We start from the raw sequence: 27,978 nt of genomic DNA, 5'->3' as shown, positions 1-27,978 counted from the left end.
GGTTTCATAGTACTCTCTAATAATTCTTTGTATTTCTGTGGTGTCCGTTGTGGTTTTTCCTTTTTTATTTCTGATTCTGTTGAAGTGTGTTGACTCTCTTTTCCTCTTAATATGTCTGGCAAGAGGCTTATCTATATTGTTTATTTTCCGGAAGAACCAGCTCTTGCGTTTGTTGATATTTGCTAATGTTTTCTTCTCAACTTAATTTATTTCTTCTCTGATCTTTATTTTTTCCATCCTTCTGCTGACCTTAGGCCTCATTTGTTCTCCTTTTTCCAACTTCGATAATTGTGACATTAGACCATTCATTTGAGATTGTTCTTCCTTCTTTACATGTTACTGGATTGCTATATATTTTCCTCTTAAGACTGCTTTTGCCGTACCCACAGTAGTTTTGGCTTTGTGTTGTTGTCATTTGTTTCCATATACTGCTGAATCTCCATTTTAATTTGGTCTTTGAGTAATTGATTATTTAGGAGCATGTTGTTAAGCATCCATGTGTTTGTGAGCCTTTTTGCTTTCTTTGTATAATTTATTTGTAGTTTTATGCATTTGTGGTCAGAAAAGTTGTTTGATGGGATTTCAATCTCTTGGAATTTACTGAGGCTCTTTTTGCTGCCTACTATGTGGTCTACTCTGGAGAATGTTCCATGTGCACGTGAGAAGAATGTGTGCCCTGTTTGCTTAGGATGTAGAATTGTATAGATATCTATTAGGGCCATCTGTTCTAGTGTGTTGTTCAGTGCCTCTGTGTCCTTACTTATTTTCTGTCTCTTGGATCTGTCCTTTGGAGTGAGTGGTGGGTTGAAGTCTCCCAAAGTGTATGCATTGCATTCTATTTCCTCCTTTAATTCTGTTAGTATTTGTTTCACATATGCTGGTGCTAGAGTGTTGGATTCATATATACTCATAATGGTTATATCCTCTTGTTGAACTGAGCCCTTCATAATTATGTAATGTCCTTCTTTATCTTTTATTTTCTTTTATTCTTTCATTTTTTTAATTTTTTGAGCTTTATACATGATTTGTATGTTTATCTAACTTTTCTCCGTTATTATGTTTATAATTGTTATAAAAATTTTTTAATATAAAGTTGAAGTGGAAGGTAGATGCAAGATAAAGGTAGAAAACATGGTTTATTGTTGTAAGAGAGCACATTTAGATGATCAGGTGTGTGCCTGTAGACTAAGTGTTAGTCCAAGCTAGACAAGGGCAATAAAACATCCACGGATGCAGATTTCTCTCAAAACAAGGGCATTGCGGTTTTAAGCCTCACCTCTGTAGATTCCCAATTTCTCACCTGATATCCGCCCTGCGACTGTGCTTGTCTTATGTTGGTCCTCAAGTCAGGAATCTACACATCTCTTCCTAACCAGTAATCTTATGAGACCATACAGGGAATTTTTAAATTGATAAGTGAGATAGAAGCAATATTGTTTGAAAAGGTTAGCTTTTTACTTCTTTGCAGTTTTATGCCATGTGGTTTCTGTGCCCAGCATTTTTCCTGAAGTATCTTTACCACTTGGAAGAATTATCTTACTCGGTAAATTCGATATGAGGCGCGACTTCTATTTAAGGGCTGTAATTAGCAAGGAAGAAGAAAAGCTATAGAAGTAGCAGACGGACGAAAACAGGGGAAGATTGTTTATTTCTTTGAAATATCTTCTTGTAGAGTAACTTAAGCATGTATAGGTTTTAAACTACTAATTAAATCGGGCACACACATTAACATAGAAGGAATACACTTACATAACCAAAGCAGACCTATAATTACCAGCCATCTCTAGTGAAACAAAGAAAATAAGTTAGGCATCTTAGGCATTTGTGAAAATTTATCTGCAATATGATGGATATTGTCCAACTGAACTTGAACGGTCTCAGAAAAATCAGACAAAGTAAAACAACCGATTCCTGGGAACTGTTCACATCCCATATGCTCTTTTTTACAGTAGATAGTCTGTAGTTGTAAGATTTTGGAGCGCTATAACTTGCACTTCTCCTAATTCTTGGTTGAGTTCCAACAGTATAGACACAGTCAAATTGATGTTTTACTGTACGCACAGGCCAGCTTAGATATTTCCTTCTCCATTCACATGACAAGTATAGGAACTGGTGAGGCGAATGCAGCTCCCACTGTAGCAGTACCTGGATCTTTCTTTAGGTATTTTGATGATCATCATCTGGAATGACTCTTCCAGAGAGTGCTGATGTGGGAAGTTCCTCTTCATATCGTGTCTTAGTTCATTTTGTGGTTAGCCCAATTAGGCTTTGATCATCTAGATAAGCACAAAGAGACCTTTTTCCCCACACTTTTATATGCCCTTTATACCATTGTGTAGAACTCATTGGAGGACAACACACAGGAACTGCTCTTTAATCAATAGAGAGGAATATTATCAGAAAACTGTACCTCCACACCGATCATCTGCAAATCTTTAACTGATCAAAATTAATGATATTTTAGGCATGAATTAATCCTTGATTTACAGTTAATTTTATTCTACCAGGGAGTTATTCCACTTTCCTTTCTTTATTTTCTTTTTCTTTTTTTTTTCATTATCATTATTCTAAACTTACATGAAGAATATTCTGTTTACTAGTCTCTCCCCTTTACCTGGTCCCCACTATCAACCCCTTTCCAGTCACTGTCATTCATCAGAGCAAAATGTTGTAGAATCACTACTTGTCTTCTCTGTGTTGTACAGCCCTCTCCTTTCTCCCACCCACCCCCATTAGCATGCTAATCTTAACACCCTTCTTCTACTTCCCCCCTTATCCCTCCCTAACCACCCATCCTTCAAACTCTCTTTCCCTTGGTACCTGTTACTCCATTCTTGGGTTCTGTGAATCCGCTTCTGTTTTGTTCGTTCAGTTTTTCCTTCGTTCTTACACTCCACCGATCAGTGAAGTCATTTGGTATTTCTCTTTCTCTGCTTGGCTTATTGCACTGAGCTTAATACCATCCAGCTCCATCCATGTTGCTGCAAATGGTAGGATTTGCCCTCTTCTTATGGCTGAGTAATATTCCATTTTGTATATGTACCACATCTTCTTTATCCATTCATCTACCGTGGACATTTAGGTTGCTTCCAGTTCTTTTCTATAGTACATAGCGGTGCAACAAAAATCGGGGTGCATCTGTCTTTTTCAAACTTGTTTGCAGCATTCTTATTGTATATTCCTTAAAATGGAATTCCTGGGTCTGGTGGTGAATCTTTTCTGAGCATTTTGATGAACCTCCATTCTCCTTTCCACAATGGTTGAACTAATTTACATTCCCAGCAGCAGTGTAGGAGGGTTCCCCTTTCTCCACAGCCACAATAACGTTTGTTGTTGCTTGTCTTTTGAATGATAGCCATCCTTTGTGGTGTGAGGTGATAACTCATTGTAGTTTTAATTTGCATTTCTCTGATAATAAGAGATGTGGAGCATCTTTCCATGTGTCTGTTGGCCATCTGTATTTGTTATTTGGAGAACTGTCTGTTCAGTTCCTCTGCCCATTTTTTAATTGGATTATTCGTTTTTTTGTTTGTTGAGGCATGTGATCTCTTTATATATTTTGGGCATCAAGCCTTTATCGGATGCGTCATTTACAAATATAATTACCCATCCTGTCGTGCTCCTTTCTGTTGTATTGATGGTGTCTACTGCTCTATAGAAGCTTTTCACCTTAATATATTCCCACTTTTCATTTTTGCTGTTGTTTTCCTTACCCGGGAGATATGTTCAAGAAGAGGTCACTCATGTTTATGTCTAAGAGGTTTCTGCCTATGTTTTCTTCCAAGAGTTTAATGGTTTCATGACTTACCTACCGGTCTTTGATACATTTTGGATTTACTTTTGTATGTGGAGTTAGACCACAGTCCACTTTCATTCTCCTTCATGTAGCTCTCCAGATTTGCCAGCACAATCTGTTGAAGAGACTGTCCTTTCGCCATTGTATGTCCATGGCTCCTTTATCAAATATTAATTGACCACATATATTTGGGTTAATGTCTGGAGTGTCTAGTCCGTTCCACTGGTGTGTGGCTCTGTTCTTGTGTCAGTACCATATTGTCTTGATTACTATGGCTTTATAGTAGAGCTTGAAGTTGGTGAGTGAGATCCCCCCTACTTTATTCTTCTCTCTCAGTATTGCTCTAGCTATTCGGGGTCTTTGGTGTTTCCGTATGAATTTTTCAATTATTTGTTCCTGTTCATTGAAGAATGTTGCTGGAATTTTGAAAAGAAAACATCAAATCTGTATATTGCTTTGCTCAGGGTGGCCATTTTCATGATATTAATTCTTCCTAGCCACGTGAATGGGTGAGTTTCCTTTTGTTAGTGTCCCCTTTAATTTCTCTTAAGAGTGACTTGTTGTTTTCTGAGTAAATGTCTATCACTTCTCTTTTTAGGTTTATTCCTAGATATTTTGTACTTTCTGCTGCAATTGTGAACGGAATTGTTTTCCAGATTTCTCTTTCTATTGGTTCATTGTTCTTGCACAGGAAAGCTACAGATTTCTTTGTGTAAATTTTCTTTCGTTCAAATTTGCTGTAACCTGATATGAGCTCTTGTAGTTTTTGTGTGGAGTCTTTAGGGTTTTTTATGTACAATTTCATGTCATCTGCATATAGAGACAGTTTAACTTCTTGTCTACCAATATGGATTCCTTGTGTTTCTTTGTTTTGTCTAATTGCATTGGTTAGGACCTCCAGTACTGTGTTGAATAACAGTGGCGAGAGTGGGCATCCCTGTCTTGTACCCAATTGCAGAAGAAAAGCTTTTAGCTTTTCGCTGTTCACTATGATTTTGGCTGTTGGTTTATCATTTATGGGCTTTATTATGTTGAGATACTTGCCCTCTATACACATTTTGTTGGGAGTGTTTATTATTAATATTTGTAGAACTTTGTCGAATGCTTTTTCAGCATCTATGGAGATGATCATGTGGTTTTGTCTGTCTTTATGTTGATGTGCTTGATAATGTTGATGGATTACCAAATGTCGTACCATCCCTGCATCCCTTAGATGTATCCCTCTTGGTCTTAGTTTACGATCTTTTGGATGTATTTCTGAATTCTGTTTGCTTATATTTTGTTGTGTATTTTTGCATCTACGTTCATCCGTGATATTGGTCTGTCGTTTCTTTTGGTGCAGTCTTTATCTGGTTTTGGTATTAAGGTGATGTTGTCTTCCTAGAGTGAGTTTAGGAGTATTCGCTCTTCTAGTTTTTGGAAAACTTTAAGGAGAATGGGTATTATGTCTGATCTGTATGTCTGATTAATTTTCCAGGTTAATCCATCTTTCCCGGATATTTGTTCTTTGGTAATTCTTTGCTTTCTGCTTCAATTCCGTTGCTGGTAGTTGGTCTGTTTAGATTTTCTGTTTCTTCCTGGTTCAGCCATATAAGGTTTTATTTTTCTAGGAAGTTGTCCATTTCTCCTAGGTTTCCCAGCTATTAAGCATATAGGTTTTCATAGTACTCTCTAGTAATTCTTTGTATTTCTCTGGAGTCCGTCATGGTTTTTCCTTTCTTATTTCTGATCCTGTTGATGTGTGTTGACTCTCTTTACCTCCTAATAAGTCTGGCTAGAGTCTAACCTATATTGTTTATTTTCTCGAAGGACCAGCTCTTGGTTTCTTTGATTTTTGCTAATGTTTTCTTCTCCTCAACTTTATTTATTTCTTCTCTGATCTTTATTTTTTCCATCCTTCTGCTGGCCTTAGGCCTCATTTGTTCTCCTTTTTCCAATTTCGATAATTGTGACATTAGACCATTCATTTGGGGTTGTTCTTCCTTCTTTACATGTGACTGGATTGCTATATATTTTCCTCTTAAGACTGCTTTTGCCGTACCCACAGTAGTTTTGGCTTTGTGTTGTTGTCATTTGTTTCCATATACTGCTGAATCTCCATTTTAATTTGGTCTTTGAGTAATTGATTATTTAGGAGCATGTTGTTAAGCCTCCATGTGTTTTTGAGCCTTTTTGCTTTCTTTGTACAATTTATTTGTAGTTTTATGCATTCGTGTTCTCAAATGTAGGTTGATAGGATTTCAATCTTTTGGAATCTACTGAGGCTCTTTTTTTGGTGTACTATGTGGTCTATTCTAGAGAATGTTCCATGTACACGTGAGAAGATTGTGTGTCCTGTTGCTTTTGGTTGTAGAGTTCCATAGATGTCTATTAGGTCCATCTGTTCTAGTGTGTTGTTCAGTGCCTCTGTGTCCTTACTTATTTTCTGTTTGGTGGATCTGTCCTTTGGAGTGAATATTGCGTTGAATTCTCCCAAAGTGTATGCATTGCATTCTATTTCCTCCTTAAATTCTATTAGTATTTGTTTCACATATGCTGGTGCTCCACTGTTGTGTTCATATATACTTGTAATGGTTATATCCTCTTCTTCGACAGAGCCCTTCATCATTATGGAGTGTCCTTCTTTATCTTTTGTTACTTTCCTTCTTTCTTCCTTTCATTTAAAAATTTTTTTTTGTTTTATACTTGATTTATATGTATATCCCACATTTCTCCCTTATTATGATTATAATTATTATTAATATTTTTCAATAAAAATGTGAAGTGGTAGGTAGATGCAAGATAAAGGTAGAAAACATACTTTAGTGTTGTAAGAGAGCATATGTAGATGATCAGGTTTGTGCCTGTAGACTAAGTGTCAGTCCAAGCTAGGCAAAGGCCATAAGACATACACGGATGCAGAAGATTTCTCTCAAAACAGGGACTTTGAGGTTCTAAGCCTCAACTCTGTTGATTCCCAATTTCTCACGTTATGGCCCCCCTGTGAGTGTGCCTGTCTTATGTTGTTCCTCCCTTGAGGAATCTTACCCGTCTCTGACTAACTAGTCATCTTCTGTGGCCATACAGGGAAATGTAAAGTTGGTAAGTGGGAGAGAATCTATATTGTTTGAAAAGGTTAGCTTTTTACTTATTTGCTGATTAATGCCCTGTGGTTGCTATGCCCAGCATTTATCTTGAGGTATCTTTACCAATTGGAAGAATTACGATACTCGGTAAATTAGATATGAGGCACGACTTCTATTTAAGGGATGTAATTAGCAAGGAAGAAGAAAAGTTATAGAAGTAGCAGACGGACGAAAAGATGGGAAGATTGATTATTTCTTTGAAATAACTTCTTGTAGAGATACTTAAGCATGTATAGGTTTTAAACTACTAATTAAATTGCACACGCACATTAACATAATAGGAATACAGTTACATAACCAAAGCAGTCGTATATATTTACCAGCCACCTCCAGTGAAACCAAGAAAACCAGTTTGGCATCCTAGGCATTTGTGAAAATTTATCTATGATATGATGGATATTGTCCAACTGAACTTGTATAGTCTGAGAGAAATCTGACAAATTAAAACATCCAATTCCTTTAATATGTTCACATCCCTTATGCTCTTTTAACAGTAGTTATTCTGTAGTTGTAAGATTTTGGAGTGCTACAACTTGCTCTTCTCCTAATTCTTGGTTGAGTTCCAACAGTATAGACCCAATCAATTTTGTTGTTTTACTGTATGCAAGGCCAGCTTAGATATCTCTTCTCCATTCACATGGCAAGTATAGGGACTGGTGAGACGAATGCAGCTCCAACTGTAGCGGTGCCTGGATCTTTGTTGAGGTTTTTTGATGATCATCTTCTGGAATGACACTTCCAGAGAATGCTGATGTTGGAAGTTCTTCATATCGTATCTTTTTTCATGTTCTGGGTAGCTCAATTAGGCTTTGATCCTCTGTATAAGCACAAGAGACCCTTTGCTCACACTTTGATATGCCCTTTATACCCTTGTGTAGAACTCACTGGAGGTCAACACGTAGGTACTGCTTTTTTTTTAATAGAAAGGAATATTATCAGCAACTGTACTTCCATACCTGTCATCTGCCGCCCTTTAACTGATCAAAATTAAGGATATTTAAGGCATGGATTAATCGTTGATTTACAGTTAGTTTTATCCTATCAGGGAGTAATCCCACTTTTATTTCTTTCTTTCATTTTTCTTTTTCTTCTCATTATCATTAATCAAAACTTACATGAATAATATTATGTTTACTAGGCTCTCCCCTATGCAGGTCCCCGCTATAAACCCCTTTACAGTCACTGTCCATCAGCATAGAAAAATTTTGAGGAATCACTACTTGTCTTCTCTGTGTTGTACAGCCTTCAGCTTTCTCCCATTACCCCCATTATGCATTATAATCTTAATACCCTCCTTCTTCTGCCCCCCTTATCCCTCCTTACCTAGCCATCCTCCCCAGTCCCTTTCCCTTTTGTACCTGTTAGTCCATTCTTGGGTTCTGTGATTCTGCTGCTGTTTTATTAGTTCACTTTCGCCTTCGTTCTTACTCCACAGATGAGTGAAATCATTTCGTATTTCTCTTTCTCTTCTTGGCTTATTTCACTGAGCATAATACCCTCCAGCTCCATCCATGTTGCTCCAAATGGTACGATTTGTGCTCTTCTTATGGCTGAGTAATATTCCATTGTGTATATGTACCACATCATCTTTATCCATTCATCCACTGCTGGACAGTTTGGTTGCTTCCAGTTCTTGGTTATTGTAAATAGTGGTGAGATAAATATAGGGGTGCATCTGTCTTTTATAAACTTGTTTGCTGTGTTCTTATGGTAAATTCCTAGGAGTGGCATTCCTGGGTCAAATTGTAAGTGTGTTTTGAGCATTTTGAGGAACCTCCATACTGCTTTCCACAATGGCTGAACTAATTTACATTCCCACTAGCAGTGTAGGAGGGTTCCCCTTTCTCCACAGCCACTACATCATCTGTTGTTTTTTGTCTTTTGGATGATAGCCATCCTTACTGGTGTGAGGTGATACCTCATTGTATTTTTAATTAGCATTTCTCTGTTAATTAGCGACGTGGTGCATCTTTTCGTGTGTTTGTTGGCCATCTGTATTTGTTTATTGGAGAACTGTCTGTTTAGTTCCTCTGCCATTTTTTAATTTGATTATTTGTTTTTTGTTTGTTGAACCCTGTGAGCTCTTTATATATTTTGGACATCAAGCCTTTATCGCATCTGTCATTTACAAATATATTCTCCCATCGTTTAGAGTTCCTTTCTGTTTTATTGATGGTGTCTTTTGCTGTGCAGAAGCTTTTCAGTTTAATATAGTCCCACTTGTTCATTTTTGCTGTTATTTTCCTTGCCCAGGGAGATATGTTCAAGTAGAAGTCGCTCATGTTTATGTCTTAGAGGTTTCTGCCTATGTTTTTTCCAAGAGTTTACTGGTTTCATGGCTTACATTCCGGTCTTTGATCCATTTGAATTTACTTTGGTATATATCGTTAGACAATTTTCCAGTTTCTCCTACATTCTCCTAAATGTAGCTGTCCAGATTTACCAGCACCATCTGTTCAAAAGATTGTCATTTCGCCATTGTATGTCCGTGCCTCCTTTATCAAATATTAATTGGCCATATATATTTGGGTTAACGTCTGAAGTGTCTAGTCTGTTCCACTGGTCTGTGACTCTGTTCTTGTGCCAGTACCATATTGTCTTGATTACTATGGCTTTCTAGTAGAGCTTGAAGTTGGGGAGTGAGATCCCCCCTACTGTATTCTTATCTCTCAATATTGCTATGGCTATTCGGGGTCTTTGGTGTTTCCGTATGAATTTTTCAATTATTTGTTCCAATTCATTGAAGAATGTTGCTGATAATTTCATAGGAAAACTTCAAATCTGTATATTGCTTTGCTCAGGGTGGCCATTTTGGCGATATTAATTCTTCCTAGCCACGGGCATGGGATGAGTTTCCATTTGTTTGTCTCCCCTTTAATTTCTCTTAAGAGTGACTTCAAGTTTTCAGAGTTTATGTCTTTCACTTCTTTGGTTAGGTTTATTCCGGGGTATTTTATTTTTCTTGATGCAATTGTGAATGGAATTGTTTTCCTGATTTCTCTTTCTATTGGTTCATTGTTAGTGTATAGGAAAGCTACAGATTTCTGTTTGTTAATTTTCTATCGTGCGACTTTGCTGTATCCCGATATCAGTTCTAGTAGTTTTAGAGTGGAGTCTTTAGGGTTTTTTATGTACAATTTCATGTCATCTGCAAATAGAGACAGTTTAACTTCTTGTCTACCAATATGGATTACCTGTGTTTCTTTGTTTTGACTAACTGCTGTGTCTTGGACCTCAAGTACTATGTTAAATAACAGTGAGGAGAGTGGGCATCCCTGTCTAGTTCCCCATCTCAGAGGAAATGCTTTCAACTTCTCGCTGTTCAGTATGATGTTGGCTGTGGGTTTATCATATATGGCCTTTATTATGTTCAGGTACTTGCCCTCTATACCCATTTTGTTTAGAGTGTTTATCATGAATGCATGTAGAAATTTTTCGAATGCTTTTTCAGCATGTATGGAGTTGATCATGTGGTTTTTGTCTGTCTTTTTGTTGATGTGCTATTTGATGTTGATGGATTATCAAATGTCGTACCATCCTAGCATCCCTGGGATGAATCCCACTTGGTCATGGGGTATGATCCTTTGCATATATTTTTGAATTCGGTTTGCTTCTATTTTGTTGTGTTTTTTTGCATCTACATTCATCAGTGATATTGGACTGTCGTTTTTTTTTGGTGCCGTCTTTGCCTGGTTTTGGTATTAGGGTGATGTTGGCTTCATAGAGTGGGTTTGGATTATTCCCTCCTCTTCTATTTTTTGGGAATCTTTAAGGAGAATGGGTAGTATGAATGATCTCTATGTCTGATAAAATTCCCAGGTTAATCCATATGGCCCGGATATTTTTTCTTTGGTAGTTTTTTGCTTACTGCTTCAATTTCGTTACTGGTAATTGGTCTGTTTAGATTTTCTGTTTCTTTCTGGGTCAGCCATAGAAGGTTTAATTTTTCTAGGAAGTTGTCCATTTCTCCTAGGTTTCCCAGCTAGTCAGCATATAAGTCTTCATAGTACTCTCTAATAATTCTTTGTATTTCTGTGGGGTCCGTCTTGGTTTTTATTTTCTTATTTCTGGTTCTGTTGATGTGTGTTGACTCTCTTTTCCTCTTAATAATTCTGGCAAGAGACTCATCTATATTGTTTATTTTCTTGAAGAATCAGCTCTTGGTTTCATTGATTTTTGCTAATGTTTTATTCTTCTCAACTTGATTTATTTCTTCTCTGTTCTTTATTTTGTCCCTCCTTCTCCTGACCTTAGCCTTCATTTGTTCTTCTTTTTCCAATTTCAATAATTGTGACATTAGACCATTCATTTGGGGTTGTTCTTCATTCTTTACATGTGACTGGACTGCTATATATTTTCCTCTTAAGACTGCTTTTGCCGTACCCACAGTAGTTGGGGCTTTGTGTTGTTGTCATTTGTTTCCGTATACTACTGAATCTCCATTTCAAACTTGTCTTTGATCCATTGATTATTTAGGAGCATGTTGTTAAGCCTCCATGTGTTTGTGAGCCTTTTTGCTTTTTTTTGTACAATTTATTTGTTGTTTTATGCATTCGTGGTCTGAAAAGTTGGTTTACAGGATTTCAATCTTTTGGAATTTACTGAGCCTCTTTTTGTGGCCTAGTATATGGTCTATTCTGGAAAATGTTCCATGTGCGCGTGATCCTGTTGTGTGTGTGTCCTGTTGCTTTTGGATGTAGAATTCACAGTCATAAGAAAGTTGTCAACAGCCGTCTGAGCCACATGTTTCCTTGCTTGCAACCAGGAAAAGAGCCTGTCTTGTAGAAGCAAGGACAAATTTTCCCAAAAGTGTCCTATAAACATTTGATTGAATGTCATGCAGGCTGACTGTCTGAACTATAAGTAGCAAAAGTGATGTGTTCAACCACAGACCAATAAGACTGAGTTAAGATGAGTTTCCCTCCTTGTCTTGCTGCAATTCAGTTTTTAAAGGATGCGATAAGTCCTAAGGAGTCACAGAGCACTACTACCACTTCTCAGCTTTTGTAGCAACTTAAATGCAGGTGCACAGACACAGGTGAAAAACCTCTGTGGAAAATTCAAGCCATCTTCCAGCTCCCTCCCAGGTGTCCCCTGTCAGTGCCCGCAACACACCTCTGCATCTAGTTTACATACCTTCCCATATCTTACACTGCATCAACAGGAGAGGTCACATCTATGGAGGACAAGGAAGTAAACAGAGAAGACATCAGAAAAGGGGCCATGCTTACATTTGCATCAGTATCACCTGGCAAGTGTCTTAAAAACAGGGATTCTTCATTCTCACCCAAGAAGTGTTTAATCACAACCTTAAATCAAAATTAAATTTAAATGGCTATTCCTCTTTTATGAATTTGAATTTTAAGAGGAGCCCTGGGTAATTTCAGTGCTGATCTATGGAATATGATTTGAGAAACAATGGTCCAATCTTTGCTAAGGGCTGTCCTACGTCCTAAGGGTAGAGTAACAAAGATGATATGGTTCACACACTGGAGGAGTTTACAGTCTATATGGGAGAACAGGTACTTAGATAATTATGACAAAGATCAATGTGTGCTACAGTAGTTATATGAATGGAATTCTATGAGGCTGGTATTGTTTAAGGGGGTCAGGAAAAGATTCACAGACTATTGCGCTATAGAGAGTTAGCATTATAGGGTGCATCTGCATTGAAAAGAGACAGACAGAGACAACTTACAGTTTTAATCACTCAGGCAACCTAGGAAGACTCAGGGAGTCCCAGAGTTAGGGAATCATTAGAAGGCAGAATTGCAACTGTGATACCCTCATGAGATCTGTTTCCCACTTCTTACAGCTTTAGCTTTTACTGCATTGCTCTGAATTTGATTCTGGTATTTAATGATACATATTTTTCACATACATATTTATGTGCAATATTGTATAAACAAAATCACGTTTCATCTACTTTGGAATGGTTTTGTATGTTTTGCATGGTAGTTCAGCTGTATGTAGTTAAACTTTACATCACTGCCTTTAAACTGAGACCCATATCCCCTTCCATAACTTAAACAGATATTCTAGAGGAGGAGATGCAGTTATCCAGGTGGAAAAATAGGAAGAGAGTTTCCAGGCAGGTGGGCCAAAATTGTCAGATAATGGAGTTGCCAAAGAACAGGATACATCTGGTGACTAGTCAGTCAGAAGTTAGGCAGGCCTGTCAGTGGGTGTGTGAGGTAAAGTAGCAGGAGAGGTGATGGGGCAGGTCAGGTGGGCTCAGATTATTCAAGACAAAGCTAAGGAATTTGAACTATAAATTGAAGAAAATGGAAGCAATTTCAGGAGTTTAAGTAAGTGAATGACAAGATAAATATGCATTCCAGAGAGATCATTTATTGATTAAATGGTGATTACTCTGAAGCAACAGAGAATGGGCTTCTCAAAGGTCCAGGGACGCTCAGTACAGTTCCATTTTACAAAGGTTCTTGATATAATAGAGACAACAGAAATGAGAGGTCACAAAACCTTAGAACTACTATAAAAGATTATCAAAGATTGTAAGGTAAGTCATGAAACCATTAAACACTTGGAAGAAAACATAGGCAGAAAACTCTTAGACATAAACATGAGTGACCTATTCTTGAACATATCTCCCGGGTAAGGAAAATAAAAGCAAAAATGAACAAGTGAGAATATATTGAGGTGAAAAGCTTCTGTAGAGCAGTAGACAAACTCAATACAACAGAAAGGAGCCCTACAGGATGGGAAAATATATTTGTAAATGACACATTTGTTAAAGGCTTGATGCCCAAGATATATAAAGAGCTCACATGCCTCAACAAACATAAAACAAATAATCCAATTAAAAAATGGGCAGAGGAACTGAACAGACGGTTCCCAAATAACAAATACAGATGGCCAACAGACACATGGAAAGATGCTCCACATCTCTTTTTATCGGAGAAATGCAAATTAAAACTACAATGAGTTATCACCTCACACCACAAAGAATGGCAATCATTCAAGAGACAAACAACAACAAATGTTGTGGCGGTGTGGAGAAAGGGGTACCCTCCTACACTGCTGGTGGGAATGTAAATTAGTTCAAACATTGTGGAAAGGAGTATGGAGGTTCCTCAAAATGCTCAGAAAAGATTCACCACCGGACCCAGGAATTCCATTTTAAGGAATATACACCAGGAGCGCAGCAATCAAGTTTGAAAAAGACAGATGCACCCCGATGTTTATTGCAGCACTGTTTAGTATAGCAAGGAACTGGAAGCAACCTAAATGTCCACTGGTAGATGAATGAATAATGAAGATGTGGTACATATACAAAATGGTATATTACACAGACATAAGAAGAGGGCAAATCCTACCATTGGCAGCAACATGGATGGAGCTGGAGGGTATTATGCTCAGTGAAATAAGCCAAGAAGAGAAAGAGAAATACGAAATGATTTCACTGATCTGTGGAGTGTAAGAACGAAGGAAAAACTGAACGAACAAAACAGAAGCGGATTCACAGAACCCAAGAATGGAGTAACAGGTACCAAAGGGAAAGGGAGTGGGGAGGATGGGTGGATAGGGATTGATAAGGGGGGAAGTAGAAGGAGGGTATTAAGATTAGCATGCTAATGGGTTTGGGTGGGAGAAAGGGGAGGGCTGTACAACACAGAGAAAACAAGTACTGATTCTACAACATTTTGCTCTGCTGAACGACAGTGACTGGAATGGGGTTAATAGTGGGGACCAGGTATAGGGGAGAGACTAGTAAACAGAATATTCTTCATGTAAGTTTAGATTAATGATAACGAGAAAGAAAAAGAAGAAGAAACTAAAGAAAGAAAAGGGGGATAACTCCCTGATAGAATAAAGTTAACTGTAAATCAAGGATTAATTCATGCCTAAAATATCCTTAATTTTCATCAGTTAAAGATTTGCAGATGATCGGTGTGGAGGTACAGTTTTCTGATAATATTCCTCTCTATTGATAAAAGAGCAGTTCCTGTGTGTTGACCTCCATTGAGTTCTACACAATGGTATAAAGGTCATATAAAAGTGTGGGGAAAAAGGTCTCTTTGTGCTTATCTAGATGATCAAAGCCTAATTGGCTAACCGCAAAATGAAATAAGATACGATATGAAGAGGAACTTCCCACATCAGCACTCTCTGGAACAGTCATTCCAGAAGATGATCATCAAGAAACCTCAACAAAGATCCAGGTACTGGTACAGTTGGAGCTGCATTCGTCTCACCGGTTCCTATACTTGTCATGTGAATGGAGAAGGAAATATCTAAGCTGGCCTGTGCATACAGTAAAACAGCAATTTGACTGTGTCTATACTGTTGGAACTCAACCAAGAATTAGGAGAAGTGCAAGTTATAGCGCTCCAAAATCTTACAACTACAAACTATCTACTGTTACAAGAGCATATGGGATGTGAACAGTTCCCAGGAATCGGATGTTTTAATTTGTCTGATTTCTCTCAGACCGTTCAAGTTCAGTTGGACAATATCCATCATATCGTAGATAAATTTTCACAAATGCCTAGGATGCCTAACTGGTTTTTTTTTTTTTCCCTGGAGATGGCTGGTAATTATAGTTCTGCTTTGGTTATGTAAGTGTATTCCTTCTATGTTAATGTGTGTGCGCAATTTAATTAGTAGTTTAAAACCTATACATGCTTAAGTTACTCTACAAGAAGATATTTCAAAGAAATAAACAATCTTCCCATGATTTCGTCCGTCTGCTACTTCTATAGCTTTTCTTCTTCCTTGCTAATTACAGCCCTTAAATAGCAGTCGTCCCTCATATATAATTTACCGAGTAAGATAATTCTTCCAAGTTGTAAAGATACTTCATGAAAAATGCTTTGCACAGAAACCACATGGCATAAAACTGCGAAGAAGTAAAAAGCTAACCTTTTCAAACAATATTGCTTCTATCTCATGTATCAAATTTAAATTTCCCTGTGTCGTCCCGGAAGATGACTGGTTAGCCAGAGATGGGTAGATTCCTCAAGGGAGGAACAACATAAGACAGGGACAGTCGCAGGGCGGCCATCAGGTGATAAATTTTGAATCTACAGAGGTGAGGCTTAAAACCTCAATGCCCTTGTTTTGGGAGAAATCTGCATCCGTGAATGTTTTATTGCCCTTGTCTATCTTGGACTAACACTTAGTCTACAGGCACACACCTGATCATCTACATGTGCTCTCTTACAACACTAAACCATGTTTTCTACCTTTATCTTGCATCTAACTACCACTTCACCTTTATATTAAAAAATATTAATAACAATTATAAACATAATAACGGAGAAAGTGGGATAAACATACAAATCATATATAAAGCTTAAAAAATTTTAAAAAAAGAAAGAAAGAATGAAAACATAAAATAAAAGATAAAGAAGGACATTACATAATGATGAAGGGCACAGTTCAACAAGAGGATATAACCTTTATGAGTATATATGAATACAACACAGGAGCACCAGCATATGTGAAACAAATACTAACAGAATTAAAGGAGGAAATAGAATGCAATACATACACTTTGGGAGACTTCAACCCACCACTCACTCCAAAGGACAGATCCAAGAGACAGAAAATAAGTAAGGACAGAGAGGCACTGAACAACACACTAGAACAGATGGCCCTAATAGATATCTACACAATTCTACATCCAAAAGGAACAGGACATACATTCTTCTCACTTGCACATGAAACATTCTCCAGAGTAGACCACATAGTAGGCAACAAAAAGAGCCTCAGTAAATTCCAAGAGATTGAAATCCTATCAACCAACTCCTCAGACCACAAATGCATAAAACTACAAATAAATTGTACAAAGAAAGCAAAACGGTCACAAACACATGGAGGCTTAACAACATGCTCCTAAATAATCAATTACTCAAAGACCAAATTAAAATGGAGATTCAGCATTATATTTAAACAAATGACAACAACAGATAGCTAAAATTACTGTGGTTATGGCAAACGCAGTCTTAAGAGGAAAAGATATAGCAATCCAGTCACATGTAAAGAAGAAGAACAATCCCAAATGAATGGTCTAAAGTCTCAATTATCGAAGTTGGAAAAAGGAGAAAAAAATGAGGCCTAAGGTCAGCAGAACGATGGAATAAATAAAGATCAGGGAAGAAATAAATAATGTTGAGAAGAAAACATTAGCAAATGTAAACGAAAGCAAGAGCTATTTCTTCGGTAAAATAAACAATATAGATAAGCCTCTTGCCAGACATATTAAGAGGAAAAGAGAGTCAACACACATCAACAGAATCAGAAATAAAAAAGGAAAAACCACGACGGACACCACAGAAATACAAAGAATTATTAGAGAGTACTATGAAAACCTATACGCTGATAAGCTGGGAAACCAAGGAGAAATGGACAACTTCCTAGGAGAATAAAACCTTCCATGGCTGACCTAGAAAAAAACATAAAATCTTAACAGACCAATTAACAGCAACGGAATTGAATCAGTAAGCAGAAAACTACCAAAGAACAAATCCCCGGGACAGATGGATTTACCTCGGAATTTTAACAGACATACAGATCAGACATAATACCCATACTCCTTAAAGTTTTCCAAAAAATAGAAGAGGAGGGATTACTCCCAAACTCACTCTATGAAACCAATATCACTCTAATAGGGAAACCAGGTAACGACGGTACCAAAGAAAAAAACACTACAGACCATTATCCCTGATGAATGTAGATGTAAAAATACAAAACAACGTATTAGCAAAACGAATTCAAAAATACATTTAAAGGATGATACCCCATGACCAAGTGGGATTCATCCCAGGGATGCAAGGATAGTACGACATTTGATAATCCATCAACATCATCCAGCACATCAACATAAAGACAGACAAAACCACATGATCATCTCCATAGATGCTGAGAAAGCGTTCGTCAAAGTTCTAGAACCATTCAAGAAAAACACTCCCAACAAAATGTGTATAGAGGGCAAGTACCTCAACATAATAAAGCCCATATATGATAAAAACACAGCCAACATCATAGTGAACAGCGAGAAGCTGAAAGCTTTTCTTCTGCGATTGGATACAAGACAGGGTTGCCCACTCTCCCCACTGTTATTCAACACAGTACTGGAGGTCGTAGCCACAGCAATTAGACAAAATAAAGAAATACAAGGAATCCATATTGGTAGACAAGAAGTTAAACTGTCTCTATTTGCAGATGACATGAAATTGTACATAAAAAACCCTAAAGACTCCACACCAAAACTGCTAGAGCTCATATAGGGATACAGCAAAGTTGCACGATAGAAAATTAACACACAGAAATCTGTAGCTTTCCTGTACACGAACAAGGAACCAGTAGAAAGAGAAATCTGGAAAACAATTCCGTTCACAATTGCAGCAGAAAGGATAAAATACCTAGGAATAAACCTAAGCAAAGAAGTGATAGACATATACTCAGAAAACAACAAGTCACACTTAAGAGAAATTAAAGGCGACACTATCAAATGGAAACTCACACATTCACGAGGCTAGGAAGAATTAATATCATGAAAATGGCCACCCTGAGCAAAGCAATATACAGATTTGAAGTTTTCCTATGAAATTATCAGCAACATTCTTCAATGAATTGGAACAAATAATTGAAAATTTCATACGGAAACACAAAATACCCCGAATAGCCATAGCAATACTGAGAGAGAAGAATAAAGTAGTGGGGATCTCACTCACCAACTTCATGGTCTACTATAAAGCCATAGCAATCAAGACAATATGGTACTGGCACAAGAACAGAGCCACACATCAGTGGAACAGACTATACACTCCAGACATTAACCCAAATATTTGTGGTCAATTAATATTTGATAAAGGAGCCATGGACATACAATGGCGAAATGACAGTCTCTTCAACAGATTGTGCTGGCAAATCTGGACAGCTACATGAAGGAGAATGAAACTGGACAGTGGTCTTACCCCATATACAAAAGTAAATCCAAAATGTATCAAAGACCGGAAGGTAAGTCATGAAACCATTAAACTCTTGGAAGAAAACATAGGCAGAAACCTCTTAGACATAAACATGAGTGACCTCTTCTTGAAAATATCTCCCGGGTGAGGAAAACAACAGCAAAAATGAAAAGTGGGAGTATATTAAGGTGAAAAAATTCTGTAGAGCAGTAGACACCATCAATACAACAGAAAGGAGCCCTACGGGATGGGGAAATATATTTGTAAATGACACATTTGTTAAAGGCTTGATGCCCAAGATATATAAAGAGCTCACATGCCTCAACAAACAAAAAACAAATAATCCACTTAAAAAATGGGCAGAGGAACTGAACAGACGGTACTCCAAATAACAAATACAGATGGCCAACAGACACATGGAAAGATGCTCCACATCTCTTTTTATCGGAGAAATGCAAATTAAAACTACAGTGAGTTATCACCTCACACCTCTAAGGATGGCTATCATTCAAGAGACAAACAACAACAAATGTTGATGCGGCTGTGGAGAAAGGGGAACCCTCCTACACTGCTGGTGGGAATGTAAATTAGTTCAAACATTGTGGAAAGGAGTATGGAGGTTCCTCAAAATGCTCAGAAAAGATTCACCACCGGACCCAGGAATTCCATTTTAAGGAATATACACCAGGAGCGCAGCAATCAAGTTTGAAAAAGACAGAAGCACCCCGATGTTTATTGCAGCACTCTTTAGTAGAGCAAAGAACTGGAAGCAACCTAAATGTCCACTGGTAGATGAATGAATAATGAAGATGTGGTACATATACAAAATGGTATATTACTCAGACATAAGAAGAGGGCTAATCCTACCATTGGCAGCAACATGGATGGAGCTGGAGGGTATTATGCTCAGTGAAATAAGCCAAGAAGAGAAAGAGAAATACGAAATGATTTCACTGATCTGTGGAGTGTAAGAACGAAGGAAAAACTGAACGAACAAAACAGAAGCGGATTCACAGAACCCAAGAATGGAGTAACAGGTACCAAAGGGAAAGGGAGTGGGGAGGATGGGTGGATAGGGATTGATAAGGGGGGAAGTAGAAGGAGGGTATTAAGATTAGCATGCTAATGGGTTTGGGTGGGAGAAAGGGGAGGGCTGTACAACACAGAGAAAACAAGTACTGATTCTACAACATTTTGCTCTGCTGAACGACAGTGACTGGAATGGGGTTAATAGTGGGGACCAGGTATAGGGGAGAGACTAGTAAACAGAATATTCTTCATGTAAGTTTAGATTAATGATAACGAGAAAGAAAAAGAAGAAGAAACTAAAGAAAGAAAAGGGGGATAACTCCCTGATAGAATAAAGTTAACTGTAAATCAAGGATTAATTCATGCCTAAAATATCCTTAATTTTCATCAGTTAAAGATTTGCAGATGATCGGTGTGGAGGTACAGTTTTCTGATAATATTCCTCTCTATTGATAAAAGAGCAGTTCCTGTGTGTTGACCTCCATTGAGTTCTACACAATGGTATAAAGGTCATATAAAAGTGTGGGGAAAAAGGTCTCTTTGTGCTTATCTAGATGATCAAAGCCTAATTGGCTAACCGCAAAATGAAATAAGATACGATATGAAGAGGAACTTCCCACATCAGCACTCTCTGGAACAGTCATTCCAGAAGATGATCATCAAGAAACCTCAACAAAGATCCAGGTACTGGTACAGTTGGAGCTGCATTCGTCTCACCGGTTCCTATACTTGTCATGTGAATGGAGAAGGAAATATCTAAGCTGGCCTGTGCATACAGTAAAACAGCAATTTGACTGTGTCTATACTGTTGGAACTCAACCAAGAATTAGGAGAAGTGCAAGTTATAGCGCTCCAAAATCTTACAACTACAAACTATCTACTGTTACAAGAGCATATGGGATGTGAACAGTTCCCAGGAATCGGATGTTTTAATTTGTCTGATTTCTCTCAGACCGTTCAAGTTCAGTTGGACAATATCCATCATATCGTAGATAAATTTTCACAAATGCCTAGGATGCCTAACTGGTTTTTTTTTTTTTCCCTGGAGATGGCTGGTAATTATAGTTCTGCTTTGGTTATGTAAGTGTATTCCTTCTATGTTAATGTGTGTGCGCAATTTAATTAGTAGTTTAAAACCTATACATGCTTAAGTTACTCTACAAGAAGATATTTCAAAGAAATAAACAATCTTCCCATGATTTCGTCCGTCTGCTACTTCTATAGCTTTTCTTCTTCCTTGCTAATTACAGCCCTTAAATAGCAGTCGTCCCTCATATATAATTTACCGAGTAAGATAATTCTTCCAAGTTGTAAAGATACTTCATGAAAAATGCTTTGCACAGAAACCACATGGCATAAAACTGCGAAGAAGTAAAAAGCTAACCTTTTCAAACAATATTGCTTCTATCTCATGTATCAAATTTAAATTTCCCTGTGTCGTCCCGGAAGATGACTGGTTAGCCAGAGATGGGTAGATTCCTCAAGGGAGGAACAACATAAGACAGGGACAGTCGCAGGGCGGCCATCAGGTGATAAATTTTGAATCTACAGAGGTGAGGCTTAAAACCTCAATGCCCTTGTTTTGGGAGAAATCTGCATCCGTGAATGTTTTATTGCCCTTGTCTATCTTGGACTAACACTTAGTCTACAGGCACACACCTGATCATCTACATGTGCTCTCTTACAACACTAAACCATGTTTTCTACCTTTATCTTGCATCTAACTACCACTTCACCTTTATATTAAAAAATATTAATAACAATTATAAACATAATAACGGAGAAAGTGGGATAAACATACAAATCATATATAAAGCTTAAAAAATTTTAAAAAAAGAAAGAAAGAATGAAAACATAAAATAAAAGATAAAGAAGGACATTACATAATGATGAAGGGCACAGTTCAACAAGAGGATATAACCTTTATGAGTATATATGAATACAACACAGGAGCACCAGCATATGTGAAACAAATACTAACAGAATTAAAGGAGGAAATAGAATGCAATACATACACTTTGGGAGACTTCAACCCACCACTCACTCCAAAGGACAGATCCAAGAGACAGAAAATAAGTAAGGACAGAGAGGCACTGAACAACACACTAGAACAGATGGCCCTAATAGATATCTACACAATTCTACATCCAAAAGGAACAGGACATACATTCTTCTCACTTGCACATGAAACATTCTCCAGAGTAGACCACATAGTAGGCAACAAAAAGAGCCTCAGTAAATTCCAAGAGATTGAAATCCTATCAACCAACTCCTCAGACCACAAATGCATAAAACTACAAATAAATTGTACAAAGAAAGCAAAACGGTCACAAACACATGGAGGCTTAACAACATGCTCCTAAATAATCAATTACTCAAAGACCAAATTAAAATGGAGATTCAGCATTATATTTAAACAAATGACAACAACAGATAGCTAAAATTACTGTGGTTATGGCAAACGCAGTCTTAAGAGGAAAAGATATAGCAATCCAGTCACATGTAAAGAAGAAGAACAATCCCAAATGAATGGTCTAAAGTCTCAATTATCGAAGTTGGAAAAAGGAGAAAAAAATGAGGCCTAAGGTCAGCAGAACGATGGAATAAATAAAGATCAGGGAAGAAATAAATAATGTTGAGAAGAAAACATTAGCAAATGTAAACGAAAGCAAGAGCTATTTCTTCGGTAAAATAAACAATATAGATAAGCCTCTTGCCAGACATATTAAGAGGAAAAGAGAGTCAACACACATCAACAGAATCAGAAATAAAAAAGGAAAAACCACGACGGACACCACAGAAATACAAAGAATTATTAGAGAGTACTATGAAAACCTATACGCTGATAAGCTGGGAAACCAAGGAGAAATGGACAACTTCCTAGGAGAATAAAACCTTCCATGGCTGACCTAGAAAAAAACATAAAATCTTAACAGACCAATTAACAGCAACGGAATTGAATCAGTAAGCAGAAAACTACCAAAGAACAAATCCCCGGGACAGATGGATTTACCTCGGAATTTTAACAGACATACAGATCAGACATAATACCCATACTCCTTAAAGTTTTCCAAAAAATAGAAGAGGAGGGATTACTCCCAAACTCACTCTATGAAACCAATATCACTCTAATAGGGAAACCAGGTAACGACGGTACCAAAGAAAAAAACACTACAGACCATTATCCCTGATGAATGTAGATGTAAAAATACAAAACAACGTATTAGCAAAACGAATTCAAAAATACATTTAAAGGATGATACCCCATGACCAAGTGGGATTCATCCCAGGGATGCAAGGATAGTACGACATTTGATAATCCATCAACATCATCCAGCACATCAACATAAAGACAGACAAAACCACATGATCATCTCCATAGATGCTGAGAAAGCGTTCGTCAAAGTTCTAGAACCATTCAAGAAAAACACTCCCAACAAAATGTGTATAGAGGGCAAGTACCTCAACATAATAAAGCCCATATATGATAAAAACACAGCCAACATCATAGTGAACAGCGAGAAGCTGAAAGCTTTTCTTCTGCGATTGGATACAAGACAGGGTTGCCCACTCTCCCCACTGTTATTCAACACAGTACTGGAGGTCGTAGCCACAGCAATTAGACAAAATAAAGAAATACAAGGAATCCATATTGGTAGACAAGAAGTTAAACTGTCTCTATTTGCAGATGACATGAAATTGTACATAAAAAACCCTAAAGACTCCACACCAAAACTGCTAGAGCTCATATAGGGATACAGCAAAGTTGCACGATAGAAAATTAACACACAGAAATCTGTAGCTTTCCTGTACACGAACAAGGAACCAGTAGAAAGAGAAATCTGGAAAACAATTCCGTTCACAATTGCAGCAGAAAGGATAAAATACCTAGGAATAAACCTAAGCAAAGAAGTGATAGACATATACTCAGAAAACAACAAGTCACACTTAAGAGAAATTAAAGGCGACACTATCAAATGGAAACTCACACATTCACGAGGCTAGGAAGAATTAATATCATGAAAATGGCCACCCTGAGCAAAGCAATATACAGATTTGAAGTTTTCCTATGAAATTATCAGCAACATTCTTCAATGAATTGGAACAAATAATTGAAAATTTCATACGGAAACACAAAATACCCCGAATAGCCATAGCAATACTGAGAGAGAAGAATAAAGTAGTGGGGATCTCACTCACCAACTTCATGGTCTACTATAAAGCCATAGCAATCAAGACAATATGGTACTGGCACAAGAACAGAGCCACACATCAGTGGAACAGACTATACACTCCAGACATTAACCCAAATATTTGTGGTCAATTAATATTTGATAAAGGAGCCATGGACATACAATGGCGAAATGACAGTCTCTTCAACAGATTGTGCTGGCAAATCTGGACAGCTACATGAAGGAGAATGAAACTGGACAGTGGTCTTACCCCATATACAAAAGTAAATCCAAAATGTATCAAAGACCGGAAGGTAAGTCATGAAACCATTAAACTCTTGGAAGAAAACATAGGCAGAAACCTCTTAGACATAAACATGAGTGACCTCTTCTTGAAAATATCTCCCGGGTGAGGAAAACAACAGCAAAAATGAAAAGTGGGAGTATATTAAGGTGAAAAAATTCTGTAGAGCAGTAGACACCATCAATACAACAGAAAGGAGCCCTACGGGATGGGGAAATATATTTGTAAATGACACATTTGTTAAAGGCTTGATGCCCAAGATATATAAAGAGCTCACATGCCTCAACAAACAAAAAACAAATAATCCACTTAAAAAATGGGCAGAGGAACTGAACAGACGGTACTCCAAATAACAAATACAGATGGCCAACAGACACATGGAAAGATGCTCCACATCTCTTTTTATCGGAGAAATGCAAATTAAAACTACAGTGAGTTATCACCTCACACCTCTAAGGATGGCTATCATTCAAGAGACAAACAACAACAAATGTTGATGCGGCTGTGGAGAAAGGGGAACCCTCCTACACTGCTGGTGGGAATGTAAATTAGTTCAAACATTGTGGAAAGGAGTATGGAGGTTCCTCAAAATGCTCAGAAAAGATTCACCACCGGACCCAGGAATTCCATTTTAAGGAATATACACCAGGAGCGCAGCAATCAAGTTTGAAAAAGACAGAAGCACCCCGATGTTTATTGCAGCACTCTTTAGTAGAGCAAAGAACTGGAAGCAACCTAAATGTCCACTGGTAGATGAATGAATAATGAAGATGTGGTACATATACAAAATGGTATATTACTCAGACATAAGAAGAGGGCTAATCCTACCATTGGCAGCAACATGGATGGAGCTGGAGGGTATTATGCTCAGTGAAATAAGCCAAGAAGAGAAAGAGAAATACGAAATGATTTCACTGATCTGTGGAGTGTAAGAACGAAGGAAAAACTGAACGAACAAAACAGAAGCGGATTCACAGAACCCAAGAATGGAGTAACAGGTACCAAAGGGAAAGGGAGTGGGGAGGATGGGTGGATAGGGATTGATAAGGGGGGAAGTAGAAGGAGGGTATTAAGATTAGCATGCTAATGGGTTTGGGTGGGAGAAAGGGGAGGGCTGTACAACACAGAGAAAACAAGTAGTGATTCTACAACATTTTGCTCTGCTGAACGACAGTGACTGGAATGGGGTTAATAGTGGGGACCAGGTATAGGGGAGAGACTAGTAAACAGAATATTCTTCATGTAAGTTTAGATTAATGATAACGAGAAAGAAAAAGAAGAAGAAACTAAAGAAAGAAAAGGGGGATAACTCCCTGATAGAATAAAGTTAACTGTAAATCAAGGATTAATTCATGCCTAAAATATCCTTAATTTTCATCAGTTAAAGATTTGCAGATGATCGGTGTGGAGGTACAGTTTTCTGATAATATTCCTCTCTATTGATAAAAGAGCAGTTCCTGTGTGTTGACCTCCATTGAGTTCTACACAATGGTATAAAGGTCATATAAAAGTGTGGGGAAAAAGGTCTCTTTGTGCTTATCTAGATGATCAAAGCCTAATTGGCTAACCGCAAAATGAAATAAGATACGATATGAAGAGGAACTTCCCACATCAGCACTCTCTGGAACAGTCATTCCAGAAGATGATCATCAAGAAACCTCAACAAAGATCCAGGTACTGGTACAGTTGGAGCTGCATTCGTCTCACCGGTTCCTATACTTGTCATGTGAATGGAGAAGGAAATATCTAAGCTGGCCTGTGCATACAGTAAAACAGCAATTTGACTGTGTCTATACTGTTGGAACTCAACCAAGAATTAGGAGAAGTGCAAGTTATAGCGCTCCAAAATCTTACAACTACAAACTATCTACTGTTACAAGAGCATATGGGATGTGAACAGTTCCCAGGAATCGGATGTTTTAATTTGTCTGATTTCTCTCAGACCGTTCAAGTTCAGTTGGACAATATCCATCATATCGTAGATAAATTTTCACAAATGCCTAGGATGCCTAACTGGTTTTTTTTTTTTTCCCTGGAGATGGCTGGTAATTATAGTTCTGCTTTGGTTATGTAAGTGTATTCCTTCTATGTTAATGTGTGTGCGCAATTTAATTAGTAGTTTAAAACCTATACATGCTTAAGTTACTCTACAAGAAGATATTTCAAAGAAATAAACAATCTTCCCATGATTTCGTCCGTCTGCTACTTCTATAGCTTTTCTTCTTCCTTGCTAATTACAGCCCTTAAATAGCAGTCGTCCCTCATATATAATTTACCGAGTAAGATAATTCTTCCAAGTTGTAAAGATACTTCATGAAAAATGCTTTGCACAGAAACCACATGGCATAAAACTGCGAAGAAGTAAAAAGCTAACCTTTTCAAACAATATTGCTTCTATCTCATGTATCAAATTTAAATTTCCCTGTGTCGTCCCGGAAGATGACTGGTTAGCCAGAGATGGGTAGATTCCTCAAGGGAGGAACAACATAAGACAGGGACAGTCGCAGGGCGGCCATCAGGTGATAAATTTTGAATCTACAGAGGTGAGGCTTAAAACCTCAATGCCCTTGTTTTGGGAGAAATCTGCATCCGTGAATGTTTTATTGCCCTTGTCTATCTTGGACTAACACTTAGTCTACAGGCACACACCTGATCATCTACATGTGCTCTCTTACAACACTAAACCATGTTTTCTACCTTTATCTTGCATCTAACTACCACTTCACCTTTATATTAAAAAATATTAATAACAATTATAAACATAATAACGGAGAAAGTGGGATAAACATACAAATCATATATAAAGCTTAAAAAATTTTAAAAAAAGAAAGAAAGAATGAAAACATAAAATAAAAGATAAAGAAGGACATTACATAATGATGAAGGGCACAGTTCAACAAGAGGATATAACCTTTATGAGTATATATGAATACAACACAGGAGCACCAGCATATGTGAAACAAATACTAACAGAATTAAAGGAGGAAATAGAATGCAATACATACACTTTGGGAGACTTCAACCCACCACTCACTCCAAAGGACAGATCCAAGAGACAGAAAATAAGTAAGGACAGAGAGGCACTGAACAACACACTAGAACAGATGGCCCTAATAGATATCTACACAATTCTACATCCAAAAGGAACAGGACATACATTCTTCTCACTTGCACATGAAACATTCTCCAGAGTAGACCACATAGTAGGCAACAAAAAGAGCCTCAGTAAATTCCAAGAGATTGAAATCCTATCAACCAACTCCTCAGACCACAAATGCATAAAACTACAAATAAATTGTACAAAGAAAGCAAAACGGTCACAAACACATGGAGGCTTAACAACATGCTCCTAAATAATCAATTACTCAAAGACCAAATTAAAATGGAGATTCAGCATTATATTTAAACAAATGACAACAACAGATAGCTAAAATTACTGTGGTTATGGCAAACGCAGTCTTAAGAGGAAAAGATATAGCAATCCAGTCACATGTAAAGAAGAAGAACAATCCCAAATGAATGGTCTAAAGTCTCAATTATCGAAGTTGGAAAAAGGAGAAAAAAATGAGGCCTAAGGTCAGCAGAACGATGGAATAAATAAAGATCAGGGAAGAAA

The sequence above is a fragment of the Manis pentadactyla genome, assembly GCF_030020395.1.
Source record: "Manis pentadactyla isolate mManPen7 chromosome Y unlocalized genomic scaffold, mManPen7.hap1 SUPER_Y_unloc_5, whole genome shotgun sequence".
Taxonomy (NCBI): domain Eukaryota; kingdom Metazoa; phylum Chordata; class Mammalia; order Pholidota; family Manidae; genus Manis; species Manis pentadactyla.
This window is presented reverse-complemented; position numbering follows the sequence as displayed.